This window comes from Balaenoptera physalus (genome assembly GCF_965194825.1).
Source record: "Balaenoptera physalus genome assembly, chromosome: 1".
NCBI lineage: Eukaryota > Metazoa > Chordata > Mammalia > Artiodactyla > Balaenopteridae > Balaenoptera > Balaenoptera physalus.
This window is the reverse complement of record NC_138882.1, coordinates 105116454-105133113: the sequence shown is the minus strand read 5'-3', so window position 1 is coordinate 105133113 and position 16660 is coordinate 105116454. Positions and strand designations below refer to the sequence as shown.

At 34.2% G+C, this 16660-nt stretch overlaps 2 long non-coding RNA genes across 3 annotated transcripts in view; one reads left to right on the top strand and one right to left on the bottom strand.

Annotated features, from left to right (window-relative positions):
• Positions 1–2740, bottom strand: part of LOC309656487 — a 42843-nt gene extending 40103 nt beyond the window's left edge. For both annotated transcript variants that reach the window (XR_014261402.1, XR_014261403.1), the window contains exon 1: positions 133–2740. This is a non-coding gene — a long non-coding RNA (uncharacterized lncRNA). The remainder of the gene's footprint in view (positions 1–132) is intronic.
• The window catches only part of LOC309656497, a 34031-nt gene that overhangs the window by 6718 nt on the left and 10653 nt on the right, over positions 1–16660 (top strand). The window contains exon 3 of the long non-coding RNA XR_014261407.1: positions 2740–2830. This is a non-coding gene — a long non-coding RNA (uncharacterized lncRNA). The remainder of the gene's footprint in view (positions 1–2739; positions 2831–16660) is intronic.

Genomic DNA, 16660 nt, shown 5'->3' with positions numbered 1-16660 from the left:
TAGAAACAAAATAAAAATTTTATGTATCAAGACACTAAAGATAACTCAATAGAATATTCATGAACAAGTGAGGGCAAAGTAGGATTTAAACAGATGCATTTTAATCCCAGTTCCATTCATAGTCAAACATACAGAAGTGCTATCTGCACTGGAAGTTTTTGCTGTTAAACAGTCCATTCAGTCTTCAACCCACTGTAATATGGCTTGTTGCCTTTCTTTCTTCTGAAATTTCAGTAATTGAAATCATCTATGAATTCCTAATTCCAAATCGAGTGAAAATTTGCCCTTGTTATAGCCATGTTCTCTTAAATATTTGACACTGTTGACTACTCCTAATTGAAATTTTCTCCTTCTTTGGTTTTCATGACAATAATTATTCCAAATTTCCTTTTATTTCTGTGGCAGTCCTTGCTCACATTTATGTGTTCACCTTCTTTTGCCCAACATTTAAATATTAGTGTTATCCAGAGTTCTATCCTCAGCTTTATCTTCCTCTCCTCTATAATTTCTTCCTGGAAGATGATGTACAACCTTTGCCTTCAGCTACTACTTGACTACTAAAGATACCCAGTCACATTCTGTGCTCTAAATTCATATAGCCAAAGCTTACTCAAAATCTATTCATGGACATTACTTAACTGAACTCATGATCTCCTCTGTACCCGACAACATATTTCTGTATCTCTTTATTTCATTTTATATTTAGTGTTTAGTATGGGGCTCAAAAATGTGTACTGCATGATGGAATTACATACTTTTAAAGGTGTTTGTTCAATCTGGAAAGTGAGTAACGATTGTCAGATTTTTTTTTAAATTGCGAATACTCCTTTCAGAATAATAAGTAGTAACCTTACACACTTCAAGGATTACTTATATATCTGCTCAAAATGAGCAGTTATTTCTTCTCAGAGTAACTTCAAGTAAAATTATTAAGAGGAAAGTATTTTTGGTTTCCTTTTCTTCTCTTCTCTGAAAATTAGACTTTTCTTTTAGTGTTCACATATCCAGGAACACAATGCTCTCAAAAGATCCCTTAACCATTATGATAAAGTGTACTAGTTAGTTATTGCCATAATACTGCTATATAACAAATTACACAGAAATGTAAAATAACTTTTTCATCAGTCACCTTTCTGCAGATTGGTTGGAGCAGGCTCATTTTGCCTGAGTTCAGCCTGATTTGGCTTCAAGCTGAGGTTGAGTTCAGGTCTGCTCCACATGTTTTTATTCCTCCTTGGACTAGTAGGCTGATCGGGACATGTTAATTTCATGGCAATATGCCATAGTTGAGGTGATATATAGAGTCTCTGAGTGTGGGGAGAAGAAGAAAAAAATGCTTAATGTTGATGTTAAAAACCCTTCACAGAGGAGGTGACATTTGATCTGGCTATTAAAGGATGGGAAATTAAAATTAGCCAATCAGAGAATGAGGGAAGAACTTTCCAATTATTGATAATGAGGCATAAGATTATTTATATTAGCTTAAAATGATTTATTATACTATCTGAGAGAAGAAGGTTTGAGTTTTAGCAAAAGCATGAAAGCTGAAATCCCAACTTAGAGAAATGACTACTACAGAATTTTACAAACTCAGGCAAGTGGACCCTCCTGGCAGTAAGATAATGCGTGTTAGAAAGGCTGTAACACATTGAATCGGACAAACTATCAATCAAAGGCAAACTAGCTACTTAGGACCTAATAAATCTTACTGGTGTGTTTGGTTTAACCTGAATACAGTTCTTTGAAAATTTGAACTAATGATTTGAAATAGGGCAATTTTACATAAAGATCCAAATCTTTGACAATGTCGAGTTTGTAGTCCAACATGAGAAGTGTTGTCTAGAGCTGCATGATGGGTCCTTTGTTAAGAGGGATGTATACTTTCCAAGTTAGTTCCGACTCCATGGAACCTTATCGTCTCCTTTTCCTAGAGATGGATTTTCAGTTGCCATTTATCATTAAGCATGGACTATTTGTTTTTTCTGGTAAAAGAGAAATATTTATCTGTATTCTATCAATAATTGATGAATGAAAGATATACCAAAAGAGACACGTGTTTCAAGAAAAATGGGAGAAAGCATATTTGTAAGGACTATTTCTCTGTTTAATATGCAAGTGAGATGGTATTTTAGAAGATGATGATAATAAGAAGCTATTAATAGGAGGCTTTCCAAAAGCTGTGCAACCCTAGTTTTATGTTTTCTGCTGGTGCTGCTGCCACCAATATTGTATCTCATCTTCAGGATAATTTATCACATTGCAGGGTCAAAAAGTTCCCAGCAATTAGCCACCCCAAACTCTGAGAATCTCAAATCCTAATGTAAAAACTATGTTATTATCCTCTTTGAGTCCACCTCCCTCCTAGAAGCTACCTGTGTTGAATTAGTAGTCTATTCAAACAAGAAAGGAACTCAGCATGGACTGTTCTAGGCAAGGCTATCCTGACAGTCATATTTTGTTATCTCTCTTCGTATAGCATCAACATCAGAGAAATGGGAAATGCTTGTTTCTGAGGAAACACATTATACATTGGGCCTAATAGAGTACAAAGAAACATTTGAGCCAAATTGAGCCAAATATTTTAATATCCCAAGAGTTGTATAGTCTTAGGAAGTATACGAAATAATGCAGTTTCCTTGCATTCAAATAGAAAAATGTTTTGCTTTGGGGAGCAACTGTATTTACTTATGTCCAGAAGTAAGTTGCTGTTTTTCTCCCCCCTTTGTTGGACTCGAACAGGAAGCTGTCCCTGGAGTGGTTGACTGAGGGCAGATGAAAGCTGAGAGCCGGCCTCTGCCACTCAGGGCTAGGCTCCACATCCCCCTACTTGGTAAGATTCTGATGGGCCCTCAAGTTCATCCCTTCTACTTGGGGTGGGCCTAGGAATAGACCTGACTGTGCTGCCCAGCTTGGGTTGCTTAGCCTCCTGTGATCCCACAGGCCGAGGTCTACATGCCAGCCCTCCAGAGATAAAAGAAATGCAAAATCCAATCAAGCCAGGTGGGAGCTATAGATGTAGATGAATCCAACGATATGGTTAAAATGTAGTTGATATATAAATATGGTAGGTTTGAAGAGTTAACCTTCCAAATTTGAAGAATAATAATAGGAATGGAGGGCAAAGCATTTTTCAATGCCAGAAAGATTTAAAATTGAATAGGGAAACATTTAAGAGATTAAAAACTCATAGCATTAATATTCTTTAGTAAAAATTAGGTGCACATTTATTATTGGTCCCTTTAGTGTTGAAGAATATTGGAAAACTAGAATCCCAGGGGGTCAACTATGTTATTTCATTTTAAAACCCTGTATTTTCATATTAAGATGCCTAATTAACCAACCATTTTAGGCTTATGGTTTTTTGGTTATTGTTGAGACCTGACTAGATTTTTAAAAATAATATTTAAGAGAATTCTTGTTTATAAATTTACTTTATTAGCTTTATAAAAAGTATTTAGCAGTTGGGAAATTGTAGTCAGAAAACAAAAGTATAAGAAAATAAATTTAAAAAATTTTAACTTTGATTTAAAATGCTAAAATGTTTATAACTAAGCTTGTAAATGGGACTAGGAATTATTGAAAGGCCTTTAAAACAATTTGAGAATTTTCTAGTCCTATAAGTAGAATAAGGTAAATAAACTGAGCTTGAAAGTAAACTTAAAGTAAACTTTAAGATTAAAAGCCTAAAAATGAACTAAGTTTTTATAATTATAAATTTAATTAGTTGACTTTTTAAAGATTAAACTTCTGAATATTCATTTCTGTAAATAAAAACCAACCCTGAGGGTAAAAAGCAAAACCAAAATGAAACAAAAAGTCACACAAAACCCCCTTCAATATTAGGAATGAAGCACATAGCCATCAGGTATAGAAGGTTTGGTTATAATTTTTCAAGACTTAAGAGCTTTGAGCACAGAGTCCTCATATTCTTCCCTGTCCAGACCAATATTAGGGATCAAAACTTAGCAAGAAATATTACTGGCAAATGTAAAGAAGCTCCATGAAGATTTTAATAAACTTCAAATATGACTGAAATGTCAATAGAGTTTGATTTTGAATTTGAATGTTTACACCAAAACCCTTAGAATCATTTTTGTTATCTGGTTTTGATTAGCTTTTGTTTCAGTTTAAATCAATTCTCTGAGACAACTATCTTTGCTTACCTGTGCTTGCTGCATATTAAACAAACAAAAAATAATGTGAGGTAACTCTGAAAAAATGTGGTTAATTTATTTCAAAATTTAGTTAACCTAAATTTTTGTTGGCTTTCAACAATTTAAATTTTTTTTTGACATTTTATAACAATTTCAGTGGATTTAGGCTACCTCGGGGTCTAGTAGCGCATTTTCAGTAGTCTGGATTGTGCCCTTTTGTGTAATGAGGTTTTAAGTGATTTTCATTCACTTCTTTATAGTTTTTGTATTTTAAATTTTTCTTACAATGAGCAAAGTAGGAGGACAAAAGTTATTAAATTTATTAAAACAATGTGAATTTAAAAATATACTTTTTTTTTTCCCAGAGACTTCGTAACTATATAAAGTGAAATCATGAATTGTGTGGTGTAACATTTTCTAGGACTTTAATATTTTAATGATTGAAAAGTATGCCGTTATTAAAGGAAGGAGCTTTGCTCCAAGCACAATCTCTCCTATGATGTATCTCAACTTAGAAGGCTGTAGACTAATTAGACACACAACATATGCCTCCCTATGGTTTTACTTACCCTATATTGGTTTCCATTCTTTAGTCAGATATGTTCTTTTGCTGTTAAACTTTTCCTTTTGAAGACATTGCTTTTAATTACAAAATTTAAAAAGGGAAACACAAAAACCTTACCCAGTACATGAAAAAAACTGCATAGAAAAAACTGAGTCATAAAAACTGCAGCAGTTGGTCTTAACCACATGATGATCTACCTCATACAATGTGACTTTTGCCAAGGACTCTGACTGCAATCCTGCTGAACTCAACTGCAATTCTTGTGTCAACTCTGTCCTGTAGTGCAAATCAATCACCAGGTACCTTTTGAGCTCTCTTGGACATTTAAGATTCCAAAGCTTGAACCTCACATACATTTACAGAAGAAGCAGGGAGAGAAGCCTCTCACCAGCCCTGTACTCAAACCCAGCATGATATTCAATAATGACCTGTCAGGAAAGGAGACTGTGTATCCTCACACTGTGAAATATCCTGAGGGACTTTCTTTATGAATTTGAAAAAAGATTCATCAGGGCTCTAGGCAAGAGCTCATGCACACAATTTCAAAAGTGTATCACAATCCTTTAAATTTTTTTTTCAGGGGGCATCATTACCTTCGTGTTTTTTCATCTATCCTTTTAAAAAATTATAAAAATGAAAATGGTGGCCTGAAACAGTCTGCTGGTCATAAAAAATAGTCTTCTGTTTTTTCAAGGTGTATCATTTCTCTTTTTACCCTAGCAGGGTGGTATTTGCCTTTTAAGCATTCATTGATTTATTTTCATTTTTGCCCATTCATAATGTAAGAGATATTGAATGAGTGATATGTGTGCAATAGTTGTGCAGAATTTCTTAGAATTAATTTAAAGGCTAAAACTGGCACATTTTGTCTTTTCTTGGTAATCAGATGATCTTCAACACACTAGAACAATTGTGCTTATATTTTTTGATACAAAGGCCACCTAGGAAAAAACTATCAGGAAAATTCACATATACATACAAAATTAAAAAATGTACATGTAAACTGAGAGGGCTCACAGATTCCTTGGAGCCCTGTGTTCCACTTTGGGTTGTGATGGGGGAAGCCGACAGTTTAGTGTGCAGGGTATTTGCTAGGAAGCAGTATCTATGAAAAGGAAGGTAAAGATGCAAGATAGGGCAGAGGGAGAAGCTGAGCTGTGATGCAGAACCAACAGAGCTTCAGCCAATCAGAATCATATGGGAGTGATCGCACTCAGGAGCTAGAATGGCCCTTCAGTCCTGTCAGGAGTTGGGCCCTTCTGTATTGATCAGTCAAATTGAATGTGTTTCCCAGGAAGCAGTGGCTGTAGGCCTCCATGCAGCCGAGGAAATCTCTGAAGGGATTGATGGCTAAAGCCTGTTGATGACAGCCCTCCCAACAGCTGGGGCGACAAGTTCTTCCATGAATGGGATCTGTGTGTTACATCACAATGTCTATCTGACCCAGGTTATGAGAAATCCTGCCCTAGAATCTTCAGCCTTCTCTCTTCAATTTTAGCCACTGAGGTGATTTTCAGATTTTATTTCTAAAATCTAACTCAAAGACCACTTAAGAACAATTTGATTCATATAGTTTATGCCTTACTTACACAGCAATATATTTTAGGTGTGCTTTACTGAGTTGGTTACTTGATTTACATTTTGAACTTATTTTAAACTTTCTGGTTTTTTTAAAGATAATTTTAGGTTAATAACTACATTTTAATCTATTGAATGGTTTTAAGCAGATGTTAAAATAACAAGAAAGCTGTTAGAATACAGGGAGAGCTGACTCACCACTACAAAACTTGGTAAATCCAGAAGGGAATCTCTTTTGCCCTGGTTCCATTAGTGTAGCTAAATGACTGACACACATGGAGCAAAAATAGGAATAAATAGAAATAAAACAGATGGCATCATTGCCCTCCTCATTATAAAGAAAATTAACTGAAATAAAAACAAGATGAAAGATAATAGTACCATACTTTTCACTTAAAAAGTCATTGAAATAATGAAAGTAATCTCTTCATTGTTAGAGATTTTCACCTTTTATCAGTTTCGGGTGTCACTGAAATGTTTTTATGCCTAAATCTAATTATGCAAAGGGGAGAGTACTATTTTCAGTATGCCATATTTAATTCTCTAAAATGTCTCTGTTCAGTAAGGCCCTGAAGGGATGAATGATAGTCTGGCAGGTTTTCAATAAATAATGACAATTTATCAGTAAAGAGGCTTATTTTCAAGAGATGAATAGCTAGATACAGCTGTAACATTAATTTCCAAATCCTGAAGGCAAAATAGCATTGACAGAAATCATAAAACTTGAAGGACAAACTAGTTTGGGTGGGAGTCAGAGGCTGTGGGAGCAGAGGAAAGATATATTTTGATTTAGACATGTTGCTTTTGAAGTGGTGTGGCACATACAAGGAGAGAGATATTAAGCAGGTAGCTAGAAATACAGGTCTGGAGCTCAAGGGAAAAAGGTCAGGCTCACTTGAACAAAGGTGTCTGCGTTCACCAGGTTAGGCTCTCCTGGGTTAGGAAATGTGTTTAGCATGTTTCAGCAAGAGGGGATCAAGGAGGCTGTGTTCCCACTACAGTGAGTAGGCAGTGTGGTCTGTTGGAAAAAAATTATATTCAGAGTTATAGTTCATCACTAGCTGTTTGACCTTGAATAAAACTCTCTAAACTTCAACTTTCCCTGTTACTAAAATGGGAATATCAAAACCTATTACTGTTCTTTATAGAGTGACTTGGATCAAACATGATAAATGTAAAAGCATTTCATAAATTTAAAGGAGTATTCAAACACACACTATCATTATAATAGAGTGTGTATGGATATTTGTTTGAAATATTTAAGCGTGAAAGAGAAGATGTAAATTATTCACTCACTAAGTAAACATATGTTGTGTAAGGCACTAAATTAGTGCTAGAAAGAGGAAGGTAAATAAGATGTGGTTCCTTCCCTCTCATGGCTCATAAGTCCTATCAAGAAAAATAACACATGGGCAGGTGTCAAGTACTAGCAGACAGAAGAGTTAGTAAAGGACGTTATAAGTGAATGAGTGAATGAATACATAAATAGGTGCACAGAGGAGAAGCATCTAATCCACACTCAAAGTTTCAAAAAAGCCTTCTGGGAAGAAACTGTCTTAAAGCATGATAAATTGTTCTTCAGATAAAGAAGGGGTAATGGAAAGTAAAAAATCCTAAGCCCAGGCAATGTCAGGAGAAAATGTTGAGCATAAAATGCTTGAGGGCAGTTGGGAAGAAATGAGGCTAGATGTGGAGAGGAGGTAGAGGTGGTGGTCAGATAACCTATGTCATACTAAGTTACTTGAATTATTATGACGAAATAATAGTTTTAAGAGGAGGAATAGGGTAATCAGATCTGCCCCCATCCTTTTTATTTTAAGATTAAAAAAAAATTTTTTTGGCCACACCGAGTGGCATGCGAGATCTTAGTTCCCTGACCAGGGATAGAACCCACACCCCCTGCTGTGGAAGCATGGAGCCTTAACCACTGGACCGCCAGGGCCTTTTAGATGGAGCCCTCTGGCAGTGATGAAGAAGTCTGATTTAAAGGAAAGGAAATTGGAATCAGGAAAACAAGTCTGGAAATCATAGCAATAGAACAGCAATAGATGATGGAGGCTTGAATTAACTTCAAAATTAATTTTGACTGAAAATATTGGTGACCGATTGAAGGGTGAAAAGTGAAAGAGAGGGAGGAAAGAAAAATTTCTCCCTGGGGTCTGAATGGATGGCTGTACCAACTGCTGAGATGGAAAATGAGGAAGAACACATTTAAGGAAAAAGAGGATTTTTGTGTGGCTATCTTGAGTTAAGCAGTGTCTGTGTGATGTTTAGGCAAACATAGAAAGAAGCTGTATATATAAGTCTGAAGCCCAGTAGACAGAACCTCTTATGAGAGAGTTGTAGTCTAGAGATCTAGATTTGAGAGGCATCAGTAGATGAAAAGATTAGGTAGATAGGTAGATAGATGGTAGATAGGTAGATGGATAGATAGATTTAAATGAATGTTTAGTTAATTGTATCCATAGTGCCTAGAATAGTTCCTGGTACTTGACAGTATTTCACTGAGTAAATATGAGAAAATTTAAAGTTGTGAAAATAGATGGGCATACTCAGAGAAAAACACTGAAAATGAGCATGGCAAAAGTGGGTTGAGGTGGAAAAGCATCAATATTTAAGGTGTCAGCATAGGGTACTCAGAGTATAAAGAAGAGAAATATATAGAAGAATGACAATAATTGAGTAAACAGTGATATTATGAAAATCAAGAAAGAATAAAATTAAGGGAAACAAATCAAGAGTTCTTATCCACTGTTGCCGCAATTACATGACATTGATGGAGGTGTCAATTGGGTGCTAGAGCAGAGGTGGAACTGGAAGGGGTTAATTGGCTCTTCTGTGACATTTGATTTATGGATGCTGAATCTGAAGTATATGGGCCCATGACTGTCACTGAGAACCCTCTCCATTATATGGAGAAAGCTTTCAAGAACATGAAGTCTGTTCCATACTTGTTCCTTTCTAATACTTTCCACATAGCAGCTTGTTATCTTTTTAAAACTTAAACTAACATTGTTCCTTCCCTGCTTGAGAGTCTTTAATGGCTCCCCATTGTACTTATCCTAGCCTATTATCCTCTTACAATTTGGCCTCTGCCAATTTCTCTAGCTTTATTCTGTTCCTTATTCCCCTTTGCATTATATACTAAACATCCTTTCCTGGTTTAGGTTCTCTTTAACAGACTTTTTTCCCCCTTCAATTTGGAATGTTCTTTCATTCATATAATGGTTCTTTCTCATCTTTTGTCTTAGCTTAAATGTCACCTCCTAAAATAAGTCTCTTAGAAAAACACTATAATCCAAAACAGGTTCCCCCTATTTAATCTCTTAGCACCTCACTCTCCTTTCACAGGATTTATTATAGTTTGTAATTATATTGCTGATTGGTTATTATTTTTTCTTGTTTTTTTTCTTTTTATATATTCCTTTTTGATTTCCTTCTTTTTTTTTTTTGATTGATCATTTATTATATATATTCTTTACATAATTATAATCTCCAGAAGGAAGGGACTAAATCTCTTTGCTTACTTTTTCATACCCAATGCCTAGCTTAATATGTGTAGAAGGAATAAATAATAATGCCTGTTCACTTAACTAGAGTTGTAAGTAATTCATTTACCTCTATAGACATATCTTGAGGATATACAGAAAAGATTTTTAAATTGCGATTTTAAAGTATACTATTTAACCAAATAGTAAAACTGCTTGATACACTGTTTTAGACATATAAAGAATTAGGTTGTGAGCATTTTAAAAATAATTGATTTGAAAGGAGCATTAACTATAGTAGAATCTGAGATGCAAAACAAAACAAAAACAAAAACAGGGCTATTTTTTGTAAGACATAGAATTGTGTGATTGAAATACAATATATTTTACTAACTCATCTGATCCTCCTATTAGAAACTTTCTAGGCTCCTAATAGACTGTACAACCAGAAACTCTCACATTCTTTGAAGTCATACGTTTATGAGATAATGTAACTTCATGAATTTAACAGGTCTTCATTATTTTACTTTGGGTCTTCCCTCTCACTAAGGTAACCCTCCTCCCACTGTAATTATCTCTCTTAATAACCTCAATAATTCCAATTCAGCAAATCTTTAGTGGATATCTATTATGGGCTGAGAATACTGTAGTGTTGAGAACAGAATACATGTTAGAAGTAGTATCTGTGCTCAAGATATTTATCATTTGTTTCAGGAAAACTATAAGACAAAGGTGAACTTTTAAGTGACAGCTGGTCTGATATAGATTAACAGAATAAGGATGCGTTGCAGCAGCCAAGGAAGCTGCATTTCAAAAAGATGGCTAAGATTGGATAAATCAGAGAACATGGAAGATGAGTGACATTCTGTGACAAAAGAATATTTAGAAGTCTCTCAAGTAAGATTGCCCCTGGAACATTACATGCAAAGTGGAGCTGTTGACCATGATAGAGCAGAGATGTCCCCACTAGCTCTAAAGCAAAATTAAAATAGTGTCCTTGCCTCAGGTGGGAAAACACCCCTGGGAATGAATAAATGATGGTAGTCATAGATTATCTGTTTGAGTAAATGATGGATGAATTACTCAATAAGCAGCCTGTCTATAGAAAAAGTCTGGTTTCTTATCACATATCCTCCATACAGAGATGCAAGCATTTGCATAGAAATGAATTGATTTGAGAAAGGGCAGAAAAGGAGAAGCAACAGAGAGAGACATTGGAGCTGACAAGAGACTGCAGAAGGAAATATCCTTTTGGGTTTGTTTAATAACGCTCTATTCCACTTATGGTATATAGTGCCTTTGGTAATTTAACTCATGTGGTCACCTCACATCCATGTTATTTTAGATAAGGAGGAGAAATATGATTTTAAAGGAGGAGTAATGACTATTTTATATCCATACATCATTCATCACATGAAGCCTTAATAGAAAAGTTACATATATTGTCACTTGAAAATAAATAGCTGTACTTATTTTTAAAAACTTAAAGCACATCTTACAAATGAAAATTTTTCTTATGTAGAATATGAATGGGGTTTTTTTTTCTTTTATCACTATTTTTAATTTCTTGAAGTTTTCAATAGAGAGATTTTAAAGGATATCTATCGATCTATTTTTTTTATACAGTGTATCCATTTGGAAATAAAGCTGTGTATTTTTAGAAAATTACATTTTACATGGGAAACTACCCCAGGGCTTTCTTCCCCTTCCTTTTTAACCTTAAATAAACAAATTTAACATACATTTGTCATTGTATCTCTAAGAAAATATTACCTAAGAATTTCAATAAATTAAACAAAAACAGATTAAATTGGAAGTGTTGAGATAAACAAAATTAAATGTTTTCTTACTATAAGATCCTTTAATTTTTAAAAACATGTGCATGGTGAATATTTAAGAAGTGGTATATTATCAAAATATTTTTCAAACTTCTAGATTTCAGGACTTTTTTGAAAAAATTCTTCAGAGTTAGTGCTCTGAAGAATATAAAACTGAATCTACTACAATAGGGAAAAGTTAGTTAGAAGCTAACAACATCTAAATAGTTTCAATCATGCAGGTAATCACTGCTTGAAGAGTCCTCAAGAAAGAATAATCCCAAGTGTAAATACTTTTTAAAAGGGATTTAATACAGAGCTCTTCTTTTCATAAACCCCAAAGTATTTTAAAAAGCTTTAAGGTAGGTAGCATACAACAATGATTAAGAGCAATCCTTTAGACTCACATGCATTTGAATTCCAAGTTTATCACTAACTAAAGGTATGACTTTTTTCTCTAAGTATTTATTAAAATGACTCTAAAATGGAGCCCATAACAACTCGTTCTAGGACATGTGAAGATTAAATGAGATGAGCATATATTAGAACTATACATAGTAACTAGTAAAAACTATATGCTGTTATCCTTATATTAAAATGTATTATTATATTTAAGGATCTATGGTTTGGTATCTATAAATTTAATCAATAAATGTTAGCCACTGCCAATTAAAAGTCAGTCTGACAGAATAACATAGTCAGAAATTACTCAAGACCTTCTCTGTTACATTGTTTATTATATTGTGAAATTTAGGAAGCTTCTGCTCCAAGGAGTGGGTGATGGGTAAATTACCAGAGTACCAAAAATATTTTGTAATAAAATGCTCATCCATTGGGCAATCCCAAAACATAAATCTTATGCTTAATGGCATTTTAATAAATTTCAATATCTATAGTCCACCAATAGAAACCTATCATGTTATTTACATAAAAGCATCTCTCACACCTTACCATATCCTATCAGGAGCACTGTTCTATAATTAGTTACAAGGGTTTCAAACATTTAGCTTGCCAGTAAGAGTACAAGAACTATTTTATTACAGTGCAAAGAAATCTCAAGGTAAATATTATATTTATATGACAATAAGTATGTAAGTCTTGAGCAGACACACACAGCTTAAAACGGCATTAAATAAAATACGTAAAAATAAAATAAACTAAATAAAACATTTGATGCATATTTGTTAAACTTAATTGCTAGTTAGGGTCTTACAAGTTATAGAGACCCTAGGCACACTCATATAATCTCAGTAAATGGTGAATTATTTAAAGATACAAAGGAAAGTAAAACAAACTTTCACCTTAGCAGATGCACAGCAAGAAGAGCAGAACACTACTCATGATTGCAATGGTAGTCCTAATAACCTGACAGCAACTCTGGTTTTTGTCCATCTGTAGAGATGATAGCATCTGTGTTTCATATTCTAATATTCTGACATTTTCTTTTGATGCTTTCAACCACACAACTGATTGTCTGTGACTCACAGATACCACAAGAAAAGGTATGATTTGTTTGACCATTCACAATCTAACTACAGCATACCCATTAAGCAGAACTCTCAAAATGGTCAGTCAATTCCTTTATCACATAGTTACTAAGCATATAATTTGTGACAATCACTTTTCCATGAGCAAGTTCTACAGTGGGGACAAAATAGACATGACTACTCCATCATGGCATTGTCTAGTAGTTCAGACAGGCAGCTGAGCAGGGTGACAGCATTATGGGACATAGTGCACGGTGCAAGATAAACCATGGAGAAAACAGGTTTGCTAGGCACTCGGTGAGTCTGCAATTTATCTTCAGTGTGGCATACTTTGATTGTTAATAGTAATTATAATATCAACATAAAATAAATATGTCTATTGCCTTAGGTAATAAAATATAAAAGAGCAGCATGTACCTGTAACATTAATGAAATGAATGAATGGATGAGTGAATGCCAGTTTGCATTGATTGGATTTTTTAGTTAAATCCTATCAAAAGAAATGTGGCTTTCCCCTCACTTCTTCAACAACACTTCTCACTACTTTCCTTCTAGATATTAAGCTCCAGGAAAATGGCTGTATGTAAATCATTTCATTTTTCTATTTGTTTTAAAGCAGAGAAAAATCTTAAAAATTTTCTGAGGTGGAAACTAATAACTAAAACAAGCCACAAGACATCAGGTTGCTTTCCTAACACCTCTACCTTACCTCCCACAGCATATTACTTTTTACATGGAAGTCTCCATCGTGTTATTTGATGCTAACAATTTTTCCTATTTTTTTCTCAATTTTATCATTTGTCTTTTCTTTCTCTCCTGACATTTCTTTTTCTTTCATTGATACATGCCAAGTCACTGTTAGATCACTGTTAGATGTTCTACTAATTTCCTTTGGGATGATGTTTACAACGTAATAAAATCTTATTACTGATAGTACTCATGCATAAATTAAATAAATATTCCACTCAACAAATATTCACTAAGCACCTTTAATATGTCAGATGCTGATTTAGGTGCTATGGATACAGCAATAACAAATAAAATTAAAACAGACAAATATTCTTGTTCTGTTGGCTTTTACATTCTAGTGGGCAAAATTCAGTCTACAGATATCAATATGCAATTTATGTAATCAATATTATCTTGAATTAATAATATTATATGAATCTGTTGATTAACACAAATCGGCATACTTTAGTTCCAAATTAGTAGAAAGTGATATGTAAAAATGTTTCAGTGCAACTACTCACAGGATTATGGCTTAGCATTTTTGTAGAATGAGAACACAATTATTTATGATTCTCCATAAGGCTTTTTTGATTGTCACCCACTATAACATATGTATAAATCAGAATATATGATAATTTCTCAATTGGTATTAAAAAGACAGCAAAGTTGTCCTTGCCTGTTCATCAGAAAAAGGTATTAAACTTGCCTTTTCCTAAACTTCAAAATCTTTCCTTTTCTTTCAGGCATTTTCATACATAATGGTACTAGCTTCTGCTTCACATTTGGTACTTCATATCACCTGCACCTTCTTGTGAAACAATTCAGTTTTTGAAAATCTTCTTCATAAATTTAATTTTCTAATTTTGTTTCCAAGCTTTAACCAAAGGTGGCTAGCCCATTGCTTTACTCATAACAGCCCAAAATTAGTGAACAAGAAAATATTTGGCATTTAAAGACATCTGTTAAATGTCAATCTAAAGCTGACATTTATGGGAATTTTTCTAGCTTCATAATTAAAGGTGGTTTTTAAACTTTCAACTTATGTTTTAATTGAAGCTTGTTATGGAGTAAATTGTTCTTCCTCAAATTCATATGTTGAGGCCCTAACCCCCAATATGACTATATTTTGAAATAAGGCCTTTAAAGTTGCAATCAGAATTAAATCAGGTCATAAGGATGTGGCTCTAATTCAATAGGACTGGTGTCCTTGTAAGAAGAGTAAAAGACACTAGGAGTACGTGCACACAGAAGAGAGACCATGTAAAGACACAGTGAGACGGAAGCTTGCAACAAGCTAAGAAAGTAAGATCTTACCAAAAATCAACACTGCCATCACCTTGATATTTCACTTCCAGCCTCCAGAACTGTGAGAATAAATTTTTGTTGTTTAAACCAACCAGTCTGTGATATTTTGTTATGGCAGCCCATGCAGACTGATTCAAAACTTTTATTTTAAATTTACTTAAAAGCAGTATTACATAAGTACAGCCCTTTTTTTTTTTTTTTTTCTCCAGGAGCCTATAGTCTTTAGGGTAGTTAAAGACGTAAACCAATGTCCCTGGGTGTTAGTGACTCTTCCTTTTCTTAACTTAGAATTTATCTATAAATATACTTTGTGGATAGAACGGAGACAATTGTAAAACCCATTGAAATGAGAGTCTCTCCAGCTGTTCCTTGACAAGTAGGTTAGGTACACGTCATCCCTTGTGGTCTAGTCAGCTATGTCAGGAAACTCCCTGAAGCCCTCCACTCTACAGTGATAGTGGTGCTACTGATACTTACCTTACAAGGAGTAGAGGGCTTCTCCTTCTAACATTGTTGGATTTTTAGAATACTGTATTGTATTTATTTATTTATTAAATAGCAGACATGTATTTCTCACAATTCTTGAGGCTAAAAGTCTGAGATTAATGTGCCAGTTGATTCAGCTCCCTGGTGAAGTCTCTTTTTTGGCTTGCCCATGGATGCATCCTCACATGACAGAGAGAAGGAGAGGCCTGGTCTCTCTTCCACTTCTTTCTCTTTTTTTGTTTCAGTTTTATTAAGGCATAATCAACAATCAAAAGCAAAATTGCATGTATGTAAAGTGTACAACTTGATGATTTGATATATGTATTCACTGTGAAATAATCATCACAAGCAAGTAATTAACAGATCCATTACCTCAGGTCATTACCTATTTCCTTCTTTGTGTGTATGTGGTGGGAAGACTTAAGATTTACCCTCTTAGCAAATTTCAATTATACAGTACAGTATCATTAATGATAGGCATATTTTTGCACATTAGATTTCCAGAACTTATTCAATTTGTGTAACTGAAACTTTGTACCTCCTGACCAACAGTGTCTGCAATCCCCGCCCCTCCCGCAGCCCTGGGCAGCTACCATTCTACTCTGCTTCTATAAGTTGGACTAGTTTAGAGTCCACGTGTAAGTGAGATCATGTATTTTTTACTTTTAAGTATGAGATATCTAAAGTAGTCAAGCTTATTGAAACATAAAGTAGAATGCTGTTTACCAGGGGCTTGGGGAGGGGGAAATGGGAGTTGTTCAGTGGGTATAATGTTTCAGTTTTGAAAGATAAAAAGTTCTAGAGATCTGTTGTATAATCATGTGAATATACTTAACGATATTGATTTACCATTTTTTGAAATTAATATGCTCCTAATAGTTTTGAAGATTTGTTATTTATTTTAAAAATTTGGGATTTGGAGGATTGTTTAAAAACTACACAGTATGGATATGAGAGGTGGTAGGAAACTAGGTGTCATATCCCCGATAGCTTCCTATTTTATCAAAATGCAAAAGGTATAAATGTGTACCTCATGTAGGCCTCATGACAA